This window comes from Alligator sinensis, unplaced genomic scaffold (assembly GCF_000455745.1).
Source record: "Alligator sinensis unplaced genomic scaffold, ASM45574v1 scaffold49_1, whole genome shotgun sequence".
Lineage (NCBI taxonomy): Eukaryota > Metazoa > Chordata > Crocodylia > Alligatoridae > Alligator > Alligator sinensis.
The window spans coordinates 598,522-617,900 of NW_005841970.1; the positions used below are offsets into that span (position 1 = coordinate 598,522).

The following is a 19,379-nucleotide window of genomic DNA, read 5'->3' on the forward strand; positions in this document are numbered from 1 at the left end:
GCAGCACACTTATAAGATGGGAAACTCCCTTCTTGAGAGCACGGAGGCAGAAAGGGATCTTGGAGTCATCATTGACTCCAAGATGAACATGGGCCGACAATGCGAGGTCACAGTCGGCAGGGCTAACCGGACCTTATCGTGCATCCACAGGTGCATCTCAAGTACGGCCAAGGAGGTGATCCTCCCCCTCTATGCGACACTGGTCAGGCCACAGCTGGAGTACTGTATCCAGTTCTGGGCACCCCACTTCAAAAGGGATGTGGACAACATTGAGAGGGTCCAGAGGAGGGCCACCCACATGATCCGGGGACAGCAGGGCAGACCCTACAATGAAAGGATACAGGACCTGAACCTGTTCAGCCTTCACAAGAGAAGGCTGAGGGGGGACCTTGTGACCGTTTATAAACTCACTAGGGGGGACCAGAAGGGTTTGGGGGAGACCTTGTTTCCCCTAGCGCCCCCCCAGGATAACAAGGAATAACGGCCACAAGTTGTTGGAGAGTAGGTTTAGATTAGACATCCGTAGGAACTACTTCACAGTTAGGGCGGCTAGGATCTGGAACCAACTTCCAAGGGAAGTGGTGCTTGCTCCTACCCTGGGGGTCTTTAAGTGGCTCGATGCCTACCTGCCTGGGGTCACTTGAACCCATTTTCCCTGCTGCCCAGGCAGGGGGTTGGACTTGAAAATCTACAAGGTCCCTTCCGACCCTACTTCTATGATTCTATGATGGGTGTGAGAAATCCTGCAATACTGGAGAACTTCAACTTGGGTAGCACATATGTGGGGAGTGGTCAAGCCTTAATGGAACAGAAGAGCTTGGTAGTACAGATCAGAGCTAACCTGCTCTGGACTGGTTTAACTTTGAGCTGCATAATAAGTGCTTAAAATCACGTCAAGGTGTTAATGTGAGGACAATCCAGGAGTTAAGTGCTCCAGAAGCTACCCAAAATTACCATGTAACAAGGCCCGAAATTACACTACCAGCCCTGCACCACTGACAGTGCACTAATAATGACACATTGTTCTAATAATTCCTTCCTCTGAATACAACTCCTCAGTTATACAGCTGCAGTCTGTATAAACTGAATATCCTTGCATAACAATGCTTTACATTTTGCAATATATTATCATCAAAGGTATCAGAGGACCCTGAAAATGAACACCTAGATCTCTGGGAATCAGTACTTCGTCTCTGTGAATAAACTAATTGCATCAGTGGGAGATAAATGTTCTCTCTCAACACATTTGATATATAACATAGTAAATAATAGTGCTTTGATGCTTGCTCCACATATCCTACTTATTGTATGTTAATAACATTAAGTGAAGTTGTTAAACTATAAAGCAAATAAGTAAAATATATGCAAAAGATAGGTAAATTAAGATGGCAGACACATAAGTGAGAGCTGACCAAGCCAACTGTGGGGGAAAAGACAGCAAAGCTCAATTGTCTTATTAATTCTTCCATTAACATAAATGGGCACAAATTCCCTCTGCAGGAAAAATACAATACATTTTAAAATGAGCATAATGAACCAATTACCAGCTTGAACTAAAACGCTTGATAACTTGGTGAAATGACTCAATTTGGGTAACAAAGACAATGGCAAGTAGTTCTATTAATATGGAATTATGCATTTGGGACACTCATCAAATACACCATAGCAAAATAACTCAGTGGTGAACTTCAGGAAATGCATACGATACATCAACTCAGCATTTAAAATGAGCATGGCACTCCGACAAACATCCAAAAAGAAGAAACAAACATCATCACCCATCTTTCTTTTAAATTAAAATCATTAGAACGATTTTTCAAGCACATTTTTGGAAATGTATACCTTGCTGTCTAATTCTACTACTGTAACCAATAACAGAATTTTGTCACCTTTTATAGGCCTCCCTTTTGATATCAAGAACAGCCCTGAATCAGAGATGTGCATTGACCTACAAAATAACCCAGATGGTACTGTCTCTCAGAAACATGTAGCCAAGTCATAATGCTTCTCTTTTTCCTTGACATTGAAAAATGAACTGCCATTCTAGGATAGTGCGAAGTTTCTATCCTTTAATATAAAGAGGAATATGGAAGAGCTTAGAAAATTCCAATAATAAAGTGTTATCACCCTGTACTGACTCAACTATTTTGAACCTTGAGGAAAGTTTCCATCCCACCTGTCACCCACAGGGTGGGAGTGAACAGTTTATACCTAATGGGTCATACCTATTTACATATGACCCTACAACCACAATTTGGGTGTTTCAGAGAAGGCTGTAAAGGAGTAGAAGGATTCTTGCTCTCATTTTGCAGGCACAAAGCCCCACTCCAAATCACACCCAAAATGAACTTGTGTTATTTCATTTTTGTGTTGGATATATCTGTGGAATCTCACTGATCTCAGTCTAACCCCTCACTCCTCCACATCAGGTGGGCCCTCCTGGCCCGTACAAGCCCTCAGGGGACCCACTGCATTATGGGCTATTCACGGCCTCAAACCTTCCCTACAGTGATGCCTATGACTCACAGAGCTTACCAATCTTTCATATCAGCTCCAAATCTCTCTGGGCATTTATGCCCTTGTTAGTCTCTGTCTCTCTTGAGCTATGAGCTCCTGGCCCCAGTCTGTGCCCTTCTTGGGCTGTGGGCTCACTGGCCCTAGCTCTTGCCCCTCCAGGGCCATGGGTCTCGCCCCTCCAGGGCTTCAGGTACTCAACCCTAATTCTGCCTCTCTCAGGCACTTGGCCCTATCTCTACCTTATTATCGCATTCTCCAGCTAGGCCTCTTACCTGGATCCTTGCCCTTCGAGGCTATGCTGCAGCTTGCACCCTGTCCTGGCATTGCTTCAGCCTGATATGTCTTCCTGGCACACTGGGAACTCCTATCTTCCTCTCTTATTCCCATCTGGTCCAGTCTCTGCCCCTCTTGGGCTACTGGCTCTAAGCCCCAGGCTCTCCCTTCTTGGGCACCTCGTCCACCTGGGCTGTGAATCCCTGGTCCAGGCTCTCATCTTGCCCTGGGCCCTGTCTCCACCCTGTTCTGGGCCCTGGCTACACCCTGCCCTGGTCTCTCCACCCTGCTCAGGCCTGCTGACCCTGTCTGACTTCAGCCCAGGTAAGGCCTGTTTAACCCAAGCTCTCAGCCACTAGGCTTGAGGCCCCATTCCCTGCAAAGCTCACACTGAACATGCACCCTCCTCAGGCACTTGTAGAACCTCCTTTCACCCCTAATAATGCCAACCCAAACATGACATAAGCTCAACGGGCGACAACTTAAACTAAGCCCACTAGCTGGCTATTAAAAACCTCCATTCATACAGCGTCTCTGTTCCCTATCAGCCCTCAACTCATCGCTTATTTTTCTCAGGCTTGGCAGGCTCTCACTAAGTCATACTGCCACAGCCATCTCGCAGCAGGGATCTTTCCCCTTTGGCCTCCAGGGCCAGACCACCTGCCCAGGCTCAGGACCTGAGTTTATATGACATCCATTCAGGTGACTATCTGGGCTAGCTGCAGGTCCTTCCTGATTTAGCTTTCTAGCTTGACTCCAGGGTAGCTTACTGCTGCAGTAGTATCTTGTCCCCCATGGAAGGCTGTAGCACTATGGCAGAACAGCTAGCTCTACCGTAGGGACTCATAGCAGGTAAATTCCTGGGGACCTGCTCTCTGACAGCTCATACCGAGCAGCCTTCCCTTCCTGAGGTTCTCCCAGCTGCTCTTTTACCCTTAAAGTAACAGGAGCCCTAGGCTCCCTGTTACAGATGGATTTAAGAAACCTCTTTGTTTCCCCTCATCCTATCCTCTGTTGATGGCTGGTTTATTGTGTAAAAGAAAGAAGCCATCTCTACACACAGTATTGCCAATTACCTCCAGTGACCATTAGACCAAGTCACTCAGTGAAGGGAAATCCTGGTCAGAGCCCTTCAGTCTCAACCTGAGTGGCAAAAAGAACGTGATCCATGAGAACTTTGTCACACGTTTCCTTGTACAACACAAATTGTGAGAGGACCGTATTCCTTCACCAAATTTCTAGCTGCTCTCTGCTTTCAGAATGGCAAACAATGTCCTGAGATACAACAGGAAATTTTTTGCAAAGAATCTTGCAGCAGTAGGATCAAAGAGCTGATTAGTACTCTACAGAGAATTACAGTGTGAACAACATAGGCAATCTTTTTTGTAGCACACTGAAGATGACAGGGAAGACAGCACTACAGAACTTGACTTCACTTCCCTTAGAGTTTCCAAACCATATTAGCAAGACATTCAGGGATCATATTACCCATAAAAAGGAAGTCAGGGAAACAAAATACATGCTTCTATTGCGTGTCAGCATTCAAAGTTCTGCCAGATAGCATAAAGCTACACTGTTTGTTAAAATATTGCCAAAAGTGTTAACTACACATGGGCTAGAAAAGAAAAATGAGGGAAGTTGTAAAACTGAAATATTACCACAAGAAGTCTTACTTAAACAGTGATCAAAATGCAGAGAAAATGTCCAAAGACATTATGCACCCTGATCTTCTAAAGTTAATAAAAAACGTTCATAAAATATATCAGATGCAGAAAGGTAGTGAGAGAATCAGAGGGACCAAGGTGTAAAGGGTGAATTCAGGCCATAGCAGAGAAGCTAAATTCATTATTTGCATTGTTTTTTTTTTCTTGCAGAAGATATTAGGGGAATTCCCACACCAGATCAGTTCTTCCTAGCAGATAGGCCTGAAGAGTTGGAACATACTGAAGTAACAGCAGAAGAGATTTTCAAACAAATCAATAAATCAAACACTACTAAGTTTCCAAGACAAGGTGGCATTCAACAAAAGAGTTCTGAAGGAACTCAGATGTGAAACTGAAGAACTGGTGGCAATACCATGCAACCTATTGTTATAAATGTCCTTCTGTGCCAGAGGATGGGTGGGTTGCCAACATGACAGCCACTTTCAAAAAGGGCTCCAGAGGTAAATCTGGGGAACTACAGACCAGTGAATCTCACTTCCATTTCTGGTAAGTTGGTAGAATTTTTAACAAAGAATAAAATCAGTAGTCATATGGACAAATATGAGCTGCTGGGGAAGAGGCAGCATGGTTTTTGTAAAGAGAGATCCTGCTTCAATCTGCTGGAATTCTTTAAGGGTGTTACTATACACATGAACAAGAGGAATCCTGTTGAAATAACACATTTAGATTTTCATACATCTTTTGACAAGGCTCCTCAACAAAGGCTTTAAAAAAACTAAGTTGCTCTAGGATTGAAAGAAAGGGTTTCTCACTGACTGAGACCTAGCTGGCTAAAAGATACAAAGCACATAGCAGGGCTAAATTGTCAGTTTTCAGGATGGAGGAAAGTCAACAGAGGGGTCCTGCAGGTTTCTGTGCTGGGTCCAGTTTTATTCAACGTTTTCATTAGTGACCTGGAAAAGGAGGTACACAGTGAAAATCCTTAAGTTTGCAGATGATACTAAATTATTCTGGGTAGTCAGGCCCAAGTTGATGGAAAGGAGGTGCAGAAAGATCTCACAAAGCTAAGGTGCAAAAAGTGGCAAATGAACTTTAGTGCTGACAAGTGCAAGGTAATTCACATTATAAGAAAGGGCCTCACAAACCTCTGGTTTGAACTAGCTGTTACAACTCAAGAAAGTGATCTCAGGGTCACTGTAGACAGAAAGACATCAGCTCAATGTGTAGAGGTGACCAACAAAGCCAATACAATGATGGACATCATTAGGAAAACAATTGAAAATAAATCAGAAAATATCATCATGCCACTATACAAAACCATGGTATGTCAACATGAATATTGTTTCCAGTTCTGGTCTATACATCTCAAAAAGGATGTAATGCAATTGAAGAGAATTTGGTGAAGGGCAACTAAGGTGATAAGGGGTATGGAACAGCTGAGAGGGAGAAACTAAAAAGGCTCAGACACTTCACTATGGAAAGGAGAAGACTGAAGGGTGGGGTGCATAATAGAGTTCTATATAATAATGAAGAGTATGGAAAAAATGAATAGGCAATTGTTATTCACCAAGTCCCAATATACTAAAGCTAGGGGGCACCAACTGAAATTAGCTAACAAGATAAAGTATTTTTATGCAGTGCATAGTTAACTTCCATCCAGGAAGAGCACACACCAACTGCTGAAACTTCCTTAGTCTGGCAAAGGGTTTTTGAACCCAAAAGCTTGCTTAATAACTATTCTCCAACTTTTTGGGTTGGTCTAATAAAAGATATCAAATTCACCCAAGGAACCTTGTCTGCCTAGTTAACTTGTGGAATTCATTCCCACAGGAGTTTGTAGAGACAAGTAATGTAGCCAAGTTCAAAAAGGAACTAGACATATTCATGGATGATAGATCCATGAATAGCTATTTAACAGAACAGTTGGGGATGTATGCTCTGACATCCCTAAACTAAAGATGGTAGATGCAAGGGAGAGTATAACAGGAGATGGACCACTTCAGATATCCTGTTCATCTGCTCTCCCTCAAAAGCATCTACTGCTGCCAGTGTCTGGCACAATACTGGGCTAGAGGCATCATTAATATGACCAAAAGAGCACTTCTAGAGGAGGCTTTTCTAGGAGATGGTAACTCTGGGTGTCTGTGAGTTTGACTAGTATCTGGAACAGTTTTTCCTCTTTCCTCTGTAGTGACCGATTGATATGGCTTGCTCTGTGTGGGTCTGGTTCAGCTAACTGACTGGTTGAACTAGGCTAAGCAGCTTGATAAAGGCAGCCCCTTGCAAACCGAGGCAACTGCAAGAGAAGGAAGCAGACAGAAAAAAAAGTTTCCCCTATGAAGATTATGGACATGAGTTATGTGAAACCAAGAGGAAAAGAGAAGTGGCAGCACTGAAGAAGGCAAAGGAAAAAGAAAGTGTCAGCATGTGGAAGGAAGGTCCCCAGAACTGAAGAGACTGAAGTCAGCAATGACCTTTAAACACTCTGTGATGGAACACCTGAGGGAAAGGAAGAGGAAAAGACATCAGCAGGCAAGCACCAGAGGATTCGGCAGTCTAGAGAGCAGGAAGTATAAGTCCCCAGGGATGGGAGCTCTAGTGATGTTCTCATCAATCCTCCCTATGAAAAGCAAGGGCCATACAGAGACCATCATATCATGCAAGTAAATGTTAGCTGAGATGGTGGTGTTAACCCAAAGGCTTTCAGTTCATTGACAATGTACAGATGTTCTTTGGAGGAGGACTGCTTTCAAGAGATGGAATTCATCTGACCAGAAAGGAAAAGAGCATCTTTGGGCGTTATCCAGTGCACTTAGTAAGGAAGACTTTAAGTTCCATGGGGAGTGGTGAACAAAATCTTCTAGTCACACAGCCAACAATCCAGAGATGAAAGGACTGGAGGAAGATGTTAAACTCTAGGGTAGGACCAGAGAGCCACAGTACAGCAACAAGTGATGCAAAAGGGAAGCAAGTAGGTTGAAATGCCAACTACATCCAATGTATTTACACAAATGTGAGAAATACAGCTAATAAACAAGATAATCCTGAAGTCACAATCTGAGAAAGAAATGATGTTATAATCTGAATGGTGTCACAGACATGATGGGACAGCTCTGATGACTGGAATGTCAAAATTGAGAGCTACAATACTTCAGGATAGGGTTGGGAGAAAAGGTGGTGGTGTCGCTTAGCATGCCAAACACACATACACTTGTTCTCTGTTTCAGATGGAAGAAGATTGCAGAGCAGATGCATTTGGGTGAAGATAAAAGGTGACAGATACCATTATAATGGTAGACTTTTATTATAGGCTACCAAGTCAGGAAGATGTGGCTGAAGCACTCTTCAAGGAGGTGAAAAAAAATAAACAAAAGTTATAAGATGGTACTGATGGCAGACTTCAATTTTCCAGACATCTGCTGGAAGAGCAATACAGCAAAACATAAAATGTCAAGCCAGTTCCTAACGTGTGTGGAGGACAACTTCCTGTTCCAGAGGATACAACCAGGGGATCCTGGATCTTTGTCCTGACCAATAGGGAAGAACTGGTAGAGGATATAAAGGTGATGGGAAATTTGGGAGGAAGCGATCATGAGAGGATACAGTTCCAGATCCTGAGACAAGAAAAGCATGAGGTCAGCAGAACTAAAACGCTAGATTTCAAAAAGGTGAATTTCAACCAACTGAAGGTGTTAGGAAGTATGGTGCCATAGGAAAGCAGACTGAAGGACATATGTACCCAGAAGGGTTCTGAGCTTCTAAAGAAGCCCAACAAGAAGTTGCTCCAACATAATAGAACCACAAGACAAATGGTAAGAGACCAAAGTGGCTGCACAAGGAGCTCTAGGATGCTTCAAATGCAAAAGGCAAGTGTACAGGCAACAGAAAAATAGGCAGGTCGTCAAGGAAGCATACCAGATAACAGCAAGAACTGCAGAAACAAATCAGGAAGGCAAAGATAGAGAATGAGCTGCATTTGGAGAGGGAGATTACAAACAACAAGAAGACTAGGGACAGACATGATACGTAAAGCAGTTTAAGTGATGAGAAACTGGTTTAAACCTGTAACAGAACAGATGCTCAGTGCACATAAACCAGTTTGGAAATGGCTGAAGCCGGTTTGAGATAAACCTGGTTGAATGTAGTATCAGACTTAACTGATTTGGGTCAAACCAGTTTATGCAATGTCTGTCCCAGACCCCTTCCTGGTTTAACTTAAACCAGAGTCCCCCAGCATCCCAGATGCTTTGCAGCCCTGGGCAGGGCTCTCTGCTGGAGCTCCAGCAGAGACTCCAGACACAGCAGCATCTGCCTGGCTTCTCCTTGCTCCATCCCCCCTCACCACTCCCTGCTCAAGCAGGGATTCTCCTCTCCCACAGCACGGACCACAGCCAGCATGCAGTATACTAGCTAATACTGAGAGGTGTCTATGTAAGGTAGACAGGACAAAGGCAGACAGGACAATGTCCGCTTAGGGCTTGTTGTGGCTAATCAATAGGTAGCTGCTAATGTCCCTACATTTCTTCCTTGGAAAAATCTGTTTAAGAGGAGCTTGAACTCATGAGAGATGCTTTTGATTTTTTGATGGGATGATAAATACTATCAACTCCCTGTGTAACTAAATGCTTTGTTAACTGCCTGCTGGCCAGAAGCAGTGAGGGGAGGGGAAAGCCCTCCCTAATCAGTGTCCTGCCAAAGCCTGGCCATGCCCCTGCTTCAGCTCAGCACTATAGAAGGGATGGAAGGGCTGCTCTAGCACTCCCTGGCTTCTAGCCTGAGCCACCGCAGTCATGTGCCTGTATGTCTTCGGTCCAAAGGGGATATCTATGTGGTTACAAACTGGTTCAGGCCAGCCAGTTTAGACTAAGAACAGAAAGACAAAGGAAGCTGTGGCTCCAATATTAAGCAGCCAGGGTGAATCCTTACCAGAAGATGCAAAGAGAGCAAAGCTACTCAACATCTACTTTGCTTCAGTCTTCACAAACCTTTAACCTACAGACACAGTTTACAAGCATTATCTGGATAAGGAAAGGGATAAGCTGAGGGATAAAATAACAAAATACACAGTCAAGAGAGCTTTTGATGGGTCTGAACAAAATCAAAATCAGCAAGGCACACTTTTCTAGTTTTCCTATTACAGGATGCTGATTCAATAGTATATGACATGTTTTAGGGAAACTATGATAGTCTACTTTGCAGGGCAGCCTCAAGCTCCTCAGATTTTAAATTCCCAGGCTCCAGGTATTGTACCAAGAAGACTATCCAGCAGCACAAATAGAGGTTCCCTGACATCTCAGTGTGTCAAGGACTCCCACACACTCGAGGAGCCTGTCTACAGGGTTTTCCAGGGTCCTAAGCAGCCTGCCCAGGAATATCAGAGTTAGATTTCCTTAGGTTCCCAGGCTTCTGGGATTCCTTCTCATCACATCTGTACCTTTGTGATTCTGGAATTCTGCAGGTGTTTAGGCTCCTAGATACAGGGCATTTTCCATATTTAAAATTATTCTTGGTTTAGCAAAAAGTAATTTTTTTAATGTTCTTTTCGTGCAAAATTTTGCATATCCAACTATTTTATTCAAAATCAAAGTAAAGCAAAAAAAGCAAAGAATTTATGACTTCTCAATGGCTCTAAAGATTGTGTTATCAAAATGTGGGGTTTTGCCTCAAAAATATTCCCAAAACACGTACATGTATTTCATTTCTCCACAGACTTACTCAGCTCGTCTTGCATATCTCTGCTTGAGAAGTATACCTGTTATGCAGTTGTGACATGGTAGCGACTGAAATTCCAAACACATTAAGCTAGCTTCTAAACCAACACATGGGAACAGACAACTGCGAAACGCTCCCTGCTAAACACGTAAGAGGAAGGGTGGCAAGAAGGAAGTACTGTCTTCCACTTTACTTACAGTCAAACCCTAGACTACACTAGGCCTTGCTCTTCCCACTGTGGCTAGTCATAATCTTGTGAGCAAATGTAATGTAAAGGAAACCTTATTCCTGATTCTCACTCCCACACCATACAAAGGAGTGTGGCCTGTGACACTACCCAATAGTTCAGCTGAAATTCTCCCTTCATACTACTCGACACTTAAAGAATTAGTAATACTGCCTCATGCTTGGGTCATCTGAAACTACAGTAGGCAAAAACACTTGGAGAAAAACCTGCATTGCCTGAGGGATAAGATCTTGTCTGTTCTTAAGTCCTGTCAATGGATGGCTTACAAACATATGGTCTACAATTTTTTTAAATTACTTTCTCTTCTTTAAGATTGTATTGCACATTTTATGCCACCATTTCCTATTACAATCAAGCACCAATATAATATATTTATAAAATTATACGAGGTACAGACTTAACTGACAGGTATTTGGGAAGTGGAATACTTTGTTGCTACGTGCAACTCTGAAATATTTTGTTTTCAGGAAATTTTCCTTTATTTCATAGGGGAAAATGTGTTGCCAAACTCCAGCTCAGCAAACCATGCCACACATTTTCTGTTCTCTTCCTCTCAAACATGATCCTACTATTAAAACTGACACTTAATGAGACAGATTGCCAGTACTTCCAGATATTAGAACTGCTTGGCCTGCCTATTTGTTGTCTGCCATTTAAGTATTGTGAAGCTGTCCCTGTAAAATACAGATCCTGGTTTCTTTGCATCATGCCATAGATTTTTACGACAGTGTCACTTAATTTATCTTTGTCAACTCTGTATTTTTATTCTAATCAATAAATACGTAATCATTTTTCCTCAGTTTGGTGCTGTCAGCGAAGAAGTACAACTATACTAAAAGAGAATGTGAGAGAACTGGAATAAGCAAGCTGATGCCAATCTCAAAACCTAAATTCTGTATTCTTTTTCCTACTAGCATGATGTTGGAGCTGTACCCACTACCCCATCTGTACTACATAATTAAACTTACCCCCCAAAAGAACCCTCTGAAATTTAAATAATGAGCAGCTTTCCCTCGCCCAGAACACCTCATGTATCAGTGTCCCTGCACTTCAAAATGGCAGCAGGGGAGCTTTATCTAAAGCTTGTCAAATGAGCTTTAGTTAAAGCGCCCCCACTGCCATTTTGAAGTGCAGGGACACTGAACCATCAGACATGGAGACTGGCTGGAGCATGGTAATTACCACACTCCAGCAGACTCAATTAATCAAGTCTGCTCCGATGCACTGTAATTAAAGCACCCAGAGTGTAATTACAGTGCGTCAGAGCAGACTCAATTAATCAAGCTTTAATTGGCCCCTGCCACCATTTTGAAGTGTGGGGACACTGATACATGAGATGCTCCGGGCGCTTTAATTAGAGCGGCTCTTGGAGCCACTCTAAGTAAAATGCCTTCCCCCTCGACCCCCCAGAGCATGTTGAAAAACACCCATATATACTAATGAAGGCTGGTCTGTTTCGGAAATCAAGCTTTTGTAGAGGTTCATAAAATTTTGTTCATACTTTTTAAAACATTTTCTTGAAAAGCATTTAATGTTTTCATCTAAGCAGTGTGGAAGTACCTCCAGGAACACCTTTTTTCATTATATTGTTTGCATACTATTGACGAGATTTCCAGGAGGTTGAAGAGGCAAGTAGTATAGCCAGGTTCAAAGAGGGATTAGACAGATTCATGAATGATGGCTCTAGTTGTCATTATTAAGCAACAGAGTCAGAAATGTTTCCTTTGGCATCTCTAAACCAGTGATGGTGGATGCCAAGAAGGGTAATGGATAGGGGATGGATCACTCTTGATGTACTCAGTAAAGTGCCCTCCTTTTGAAGCCGCCACTTCTGCCACTATTGAAGACAGGTATGCTGGGTTGGATAGGCCATTGGGTAAGTATTGCACTTCTCATGTGCCAGTGAGTTTTCCCATGGTACATACACTAGGTCTTGAATAAATCTTAGCACTTTCTGGAGACACTCTCCCCTTTAGCTGTGCCAATATCTTAGTTAAAAATCTGGAGCGTAATTACAGTGCATTGGAGCAGACTCAATTAATTAAGTCTGCTGGAGCATAGTAATTAATGCACTCCAGCCAGCCTACACACCTTGTGTATCAATGTGTAATTATGGCGCATCAGACCAGCTTCCCGGCTGTGTACAGGCACCCTGTAGTTCGATTTGAGAGACAGATCAGCCTTCATAGTTTAGTGTACAAAGTTATTTATCTAAAATAAACTATCCACAGTTCATCAGATACATACAGGAATGTCCTCCGATTGTGAAATAATTTTTATTGTTTTATTGTCATGAAAGCCACCCTGTGTTCAGACTTTTTAAAAGTGTTATTTAAGAAATAAGTCTAGTTAGCAAGTCAGTGGCCTAAAACTGACAGCTCCTTTTCTCCAAAGTATGATTTTAACAATGCTTGATTATACAAGTCCTGGCTGATTAACAGTATTAATGTCAGGCCATATAACTGAAATCTCCATATCCAGTGGTTTATGGTGAAATTTTAGACTGGGTTAAAATAATCTGGGTTCTGTTCTCAGCTCTGCCACTGCCTGTGTGACCATGGACAAATCAGTTACTCCCTCTGCACCTGTCTTCCCTCACAATAAAATGGAACTAGCTAATTTTTCTCTCAAAGCCATTCTTGTCTTTCAGATGCTTAGCTATTTCAGAGACTACAGCAATAACTAACTATATAAAATAGACTTTGATGAAAAATTCAGGTCCAAACCATTTTGATTCAGTGCTTGTTTTGCGTTTTATCTGAAAAGAACTGGTGTCACTCCAGTTGAAACCAAGTTAACTCAAACAGCTTTACTGCAATAGGACATTATTGGGCTATCACAGGAGAGATGGCCAAGACAGAACAGGACTGAGGGAGTCTATGTAGACTGTCTCAGCTATAAAATACTTCAGCTCAGGGACACAAAACATGCTGTCTCACAGGTAGTCTCTTTCATAAGCTCCAAACTCACTTTTAGACAGAATATTCACTAGATAATGAATTAGTTACTATAGTTTAGCATATATTTCAAGGAAAACAGAAGTCTGTCATTATGTAACATACAGAGTACTGGTGGATAAAACTTACTCTTTATTTGGTATAGAGCCTTAACAGAGCAGAATAAAATAACTGTTTACTCTCCACTATAACTCAGCAATTTGGGAATAAGTAGCAAGAGAAAATAATGTAGCAAAGTTTCCCCTACATACAATAAACCTTCCAGAGGTTCTTAAGTATAAATAAACCCTCTATCTTTGATAATATATTATTCCATTAATTTATGACAGAAAGGAACTTACAAGTAAAGGAATCTCCTGACAAATAATTGCTTTGACAGAGATCTGTGTCCCCCTTCAAGGTTCTTCCCAGGTACATTTCCTGAAAAAAATAGAAATAGAGTAATGATTAAACAATTATACAAAGTAGTCTGCACACATGAAGCTCATATCAAGTATTTGTACATTGCCCTATACAGCATGTTTTAGATATTAATGATATCTTTTAAGTATTATTTCACGCTGGAGATGATGCCAAGTTTCAACTGGAGGCATATATTTACATATGGCCTGAACATTTTCCAGCCTGAAAGGGTGTCTAGATTCTCTTCCCCTCTCTTGTCCTCTTGGTGCAGTCAGGAAAATAATCCAAAATAAACTCTTGAAATCATGTGGGCAAGGGAATTTAACTGTAACTGATACTGAGAAATGGAAAACTGTGACTACTTGCCTTCCTTCACTACACATAATTATAGTCTGAGGATAAGCAAGGTAAATGCAATAAAAAGGCAGGTATCAATAATAAGAGCTATGTTGTAGGGTTATTGTAGCCATGCCGGTCGGTGCAGGGAATAACTTAGAAGTAATTATCATTTGGCAATATCTTTTATTGGACTAACTACATAGTAGGAAGAGACATTAGACAAGTTTTCAAGCACAGAATGCCCTCTCAAGTTTAGGAAAGAAGCACATACAGCCTAAGCTAAATATCATATGACTATTTTCATTTAAGCAAAGGTAGTTGTTTTACCTGGTATTCAGCTTGGGCTGTGTACTGATGTTCAAATGACTCAGGAGAATTATCCTGGGTTTGTTTTCCCAGTAGAAAAATGTACCCAGAGAGCTCTATACAGATGTTAGAAGAGCTGAGCCGCTGAGGAACAGAGACCCTGCAGTGCTGACACTACCAAGCCGGGGGGGCACACCTTCCTATGCTCTGTAGGCTCCCCTGTCTGGAAATGGATGACAAAGTGCATAGGACAGCCCTGATTAGCTGACCCAGACTACTAAGGGTCATGTGCAGCCCGAGAGCACAGCGTGGGGATGGTGAAGGGGCTGGGCTTTCCAGCCTTGAAGCACTCAGGGGACATTTTCTGCTTCCTGTTTGGCAGGAGCAGTTGAGTCCAGACCCAGAGACACACCATCTCCCTTGACACATGGTGGGAAAGTAAGAGCAAGTCACACTGGGATGCCAGAGGACTATGCTGTGGCTCCTCTCCAGAAGCCCTCTGGATCAAGGAATGGGAATCATGGGAAGTCACAAACAAGTTCCTTGTAACAGACCCCACTCATCGACCTGCTGGCTATTACAGAGATACTGAACAATCATAGCGATAGTGGTCCCTGTTAAACAGGTTCAGGACAGGCCAACCTTTGCTGCTGGGGCCTCAGTGCTAATCCACTGTGCACTTGTAGAGATACAAACGGTGCTGCACATCACCAATGAGTGTCCCCTCTACAAATTAAGAGGGTAGATTAATAACTATGAACTCAGTTAACGAGGAAGCCATTGCTTGGCTTGGCAGATTTGCATTTGCTAAATAAATAAATCTCAGAAGGGTAAATCTACAGACATTTGGGGATGCTCCAACACCCTGTAATTACAATACATCAGAGCAGACTCAATTAACCCGTGTAACAGTATCTGTGCTGAAAAATTGTGGCAGGAACACTTTAACTAAAACTAATTCAATGAGCTTTAGTTAAAGTGCCCCCCCCCCCCATGTTTCAGTGCAGGGATACTGACACAGATGACGCTCCAGGAGCTTTAATCAGAGCAGCTCTCAGAGCCCCTCTAATTCCTGAATCATCCCTGACTCCTCCCCTAACCTCCGCAAGTTTTCAAAGAGGATAGTCAATGTCTCTGGTATTATCTTTGCCAATTTCTTCAGTACCCTAGGCTGTATCCCATCTTGCCCTGCTGATTTGCAATCACATAGCTTCTGTAAGTAATCCCTAACCTGTTCTTCTACTACTATAGGCTGCTTGTCTCCTTCCTTCCTTTGTTGCCAACTGCACTCATCATCTGATAGATGCCCCTATTTGTGAAGACTAAAGTAAAAAAGGCATTCAATACTTTAGCCTTCTCTGCATCATCTGTAACTAGATTGCCTTCTGCATTCTGTAAGGGACCTAAGGTTTCCTTGGTCTTCCTCTTACTTCAGGTATACTTGTAGAGTATTGCCCGTTTTATTGCCCTTTATGTCCTTTGCCACTTGCATCCTATACTGTGCTTTGGCCTCCCTAGTTTTCTCCCTGCATGTCTGTACAATATTCCTATATTCTTTCCTAGTATTATAGCTATGTTTCCACTTTTTATAAAATTCCCTTTTTAATTTCACCTCGTTGAAGAGAATTCTGTCTAGCCAGGTTGGTGTCCTAATGCACTTGCCATTCTTCCATTGCTTAGGGTAACTTGCTTCTGTGTCTTTAGAAAGGCTTCCTTACTCCTTTTCCCCTCAGACTTACTTCCTAAGGGATCCTGCCCACCAGTGCCCTGAGTTCATTAAAGACTGCTTTTCTGAAGTTCAAAATTTTTATTCCGCTGCTCTCCTTCCTTTCTTTTCTCAGGATCTTTGAAACTATCATTTCATGCTCAGTCACCCAAGTTACCTTACCCCCTTACATTCTCAACTAGCTCCTCCCCGTTTTCCCCGACTTGACCTCTGTACTAATTGTATCCCCAACACTCCAGGAATTTTCTGGAGGGTTTGTGTACTGTTTCCCTCTCAGCATATGTCCCAGTAATTGAAGTCTCCCATAAGAGCCAGGTCCTGTGATTTGGAAGGTTCCATCACTTGTTTAAAAGACGGCCTTGTCCACCTCTCCTTCCTGTTTTGATGACCGGTAGCAGATGCCTATCATGACATACTGGTTGCTGCTCTCCCTCTAAACTTCTCCCAGAAACTTTCAACAGGCCTACCTTCCATTTCATACTAAGCCTCAGAACATGTGTCCATCACCCTTATATATAAGGTAACATTTTTTTCCCCCTATCTTTTTTGAACAAGCTATACCAATCTATGGCCATACTCTAGCCATGTGAACTATCCCACTATGTCTCCATAATTCCAATTACATCATAATTCTCTGATTGAAGTAGGACCTCCAATTCTTTCTGCTTGTTCCCTGTGCTTCTTGCATTAATATGTAAACACATTAGGAATCTAATGGAATGTCTTGTCTTCTCTCTGAGAACATTGCTAAGGGTTCTGGCTATTGCTTCTCTTTTACTCCAGCACCAATGAAAACAAATAGTTGTTTTGCATGAATTTCAAAAGTACCAGGAATTCACTCATGTATTTTAATGCCAGAAGAAATTATTCTGACCATCTGGTTTATCTTCCTGCACAAGCCACAGAATTTCACTCAGAAATTCTTCTTCATGTATACCTTCGGTTCACCTTTTCCTTGATCCCTCCATCCTTTCTGTATTATAGATTTCATAGACACTAGGGCTGGAAGGGACCCCAGAGGATCATTGAGTCCAGCCCTCTGCCCCAGGGGCAGCAGGGATCATAGGATCCCAGCAAGATAAACATCCAAATGTTTCTTGAAGGTATTCAAAGTGGGTGCTTGAACCACCTCCGGTGGCAGTCTATTCCAAACCTTGGGGGCTTGAACAGTAAACATGTTCTTCCTTATGTCCAGCCTGAGACGGTCACGGAGGAGTTTGTACTGTTCAACCTTGTCATCCCTTGGGGCACTCTGGTGAACAAATGTTCCCCCAGATCCTGGTGAGCACCCCTGATAAACTTGTAGGTGGCCACCAAATCACCCCTGAGCCTTTCCAGGCTGAAGAGTAATACATTTGTATTACTTTGTTGTGGAAAGTTATATAGTTTCACAAGTCTCTTTGCTTGTGAGCTACATTGTCTTGAAAATCATACTTAATTTTGTATGTGTTCTAGAAATTATAACGTTCATCACAAGTTGATTATATATTCATCTTTCCTTAATACACCAACACTATTAGACTAGACCCCCAGTTGATAAAGCAAACATAGCTACATAGATTTCAGTGGGGTTATACAGATGTTACCAAATTAAAATATGCCTACTGAATCTACAGAAGCAATTCCTTGGAATAGGTCCATGAAAAATGTTTAGTTCATTTATGTGAGATAATTCAGTGAGAACAGAAACACAGAGATCCAGGACAGAAACTCCCCTTAGATACAGATTATAAGAAATTCCTTCAACAATAGAAATTATACATCTTCAAGTAAACAGATTACATTTATATTTACCTCTGAAAAGAGTTTATGAGTTTATACTTAAGCATTCAAAATATTCGAAGACACATATGACTGCAAAGCAGATTTAAAATTCTTGGCCTCTAGAGAGAAAATTACAATATCAGTATATATCAACTAAAGTTATTGGTGTCAAAGAGGTCCCAACCTCTGGTAAAGTACATTAATATAAACATACACATACATACAGATGTACCATCAGACAACTATGCATTTTACATGTACACACTTACCTATACACTGTCTTCATATTCATATTGCTAGACTTCTGTAAAAAATCAGTTGGTCAAATTTCCATGAAGGAGGTTTTAATTTTCCAAGTGGTATGTTTTATTGAGCAAAAACCAATTTGTAAGGTTATAGAAGAGCTTGTAGCAACAGAGAGCATATTGAACCAACAGGACCATAAAATCTGAAATTAAAAGTGTTTCCATGCCTTTCAATAGAGGAATAAAATTTGAAGCTCTAAGAGTTATGCAAGAGACAATTTACAGAAAGAGGAGATCAGGGTCACTGCTATTTTTCCATTTAATAGAAAAAGAAATTGGATGGACCTTGGGGAAAAAAAAAAAATCACTGACTTGCTGAGAACCAAAGAATTAAGTGGAAATTTACCCAACTAAGCCAATGATATATGGCAGTTTGAACTCAGGTTATTAAAGTAAAAATACTATTATAAAAAAATATTATTCAATTTAAAGGCAACCAAACAACTCTACAAGCAAAGTAAGTTTTACACTTGAAAACTAAGCTACAGACATTTCCATAAAGGAGCTCCTGGTATATCCAATGAATTTTGTTATGTAGCTTAGTAATCATATATTGCTGTTGTTTCAACAAAAATTACATAACTCCTATTCAATACCTGTATCCATGTTATTTAACTTTGGTCCATCTGCTCTGCAAATGTTCTGGTCTCCCATGGCAACATCAAATATCATGTCGCTCCCCATCTTCTGAAGAAGTGCTTTCGTCCTAACTGATCCATTTCAGAATTTCAAGCTGTCTTGTTTCTGTAGTATGTGTGCATTTGGTATCATTTAAAATATAGCCTGGCATCAAAACAATGTATCCTATTAAGGGATCAGCAATAGCCTTCAGTATAGAAGACCTAATTGTCTTTTTTTCTTAAATATAGTTGACAAATTTTATTTTTCAGAAAGCATCATGAGAATTGCATGTGAATCCTGTAAAGCAGGATTAGTAGAGCTATAATATAAACAAGTGCTATTCTGTTGGTAGATTTGACTTGATTAAACAACTAAAGTAATCATTTTATATGTAGTAAAACACATTTTGCAAATAGGATTGTATGCATTATACGATGAATTAAAAGAATATTGCAATTACTTCCTACTGAAACAATTTAAACTGCATACGACTCTCAGTTAATGATACAGTCCATCCTCATTCTCTACTTCATATTGCCATTCCTG

The 19,379-nt window shown here is 41.5% G+C and overlaps 1 protein-coding gene across 1 annotated transcript in view; it reads right to left on the minus strand.

The window, feature by feature from the left end:
• The window catches only part of MARCH1 (membrane associated ring-CH-type finger 1), a 494,748-nt gene that overhangs the window by 306,037 nt on the left and 169,332 nt on the right, over positions 1-19,379 (minus strand). The window contains exon 4 of the mRNA XM_025200549.1: positions 13,712-13,790. The gene's annotated coding sequence lies outside the window, so the exon portion shown is untranslated. The remainder of the gene's footprint in view (positions 1-13,711; positions 13,791-19,379) is intronic.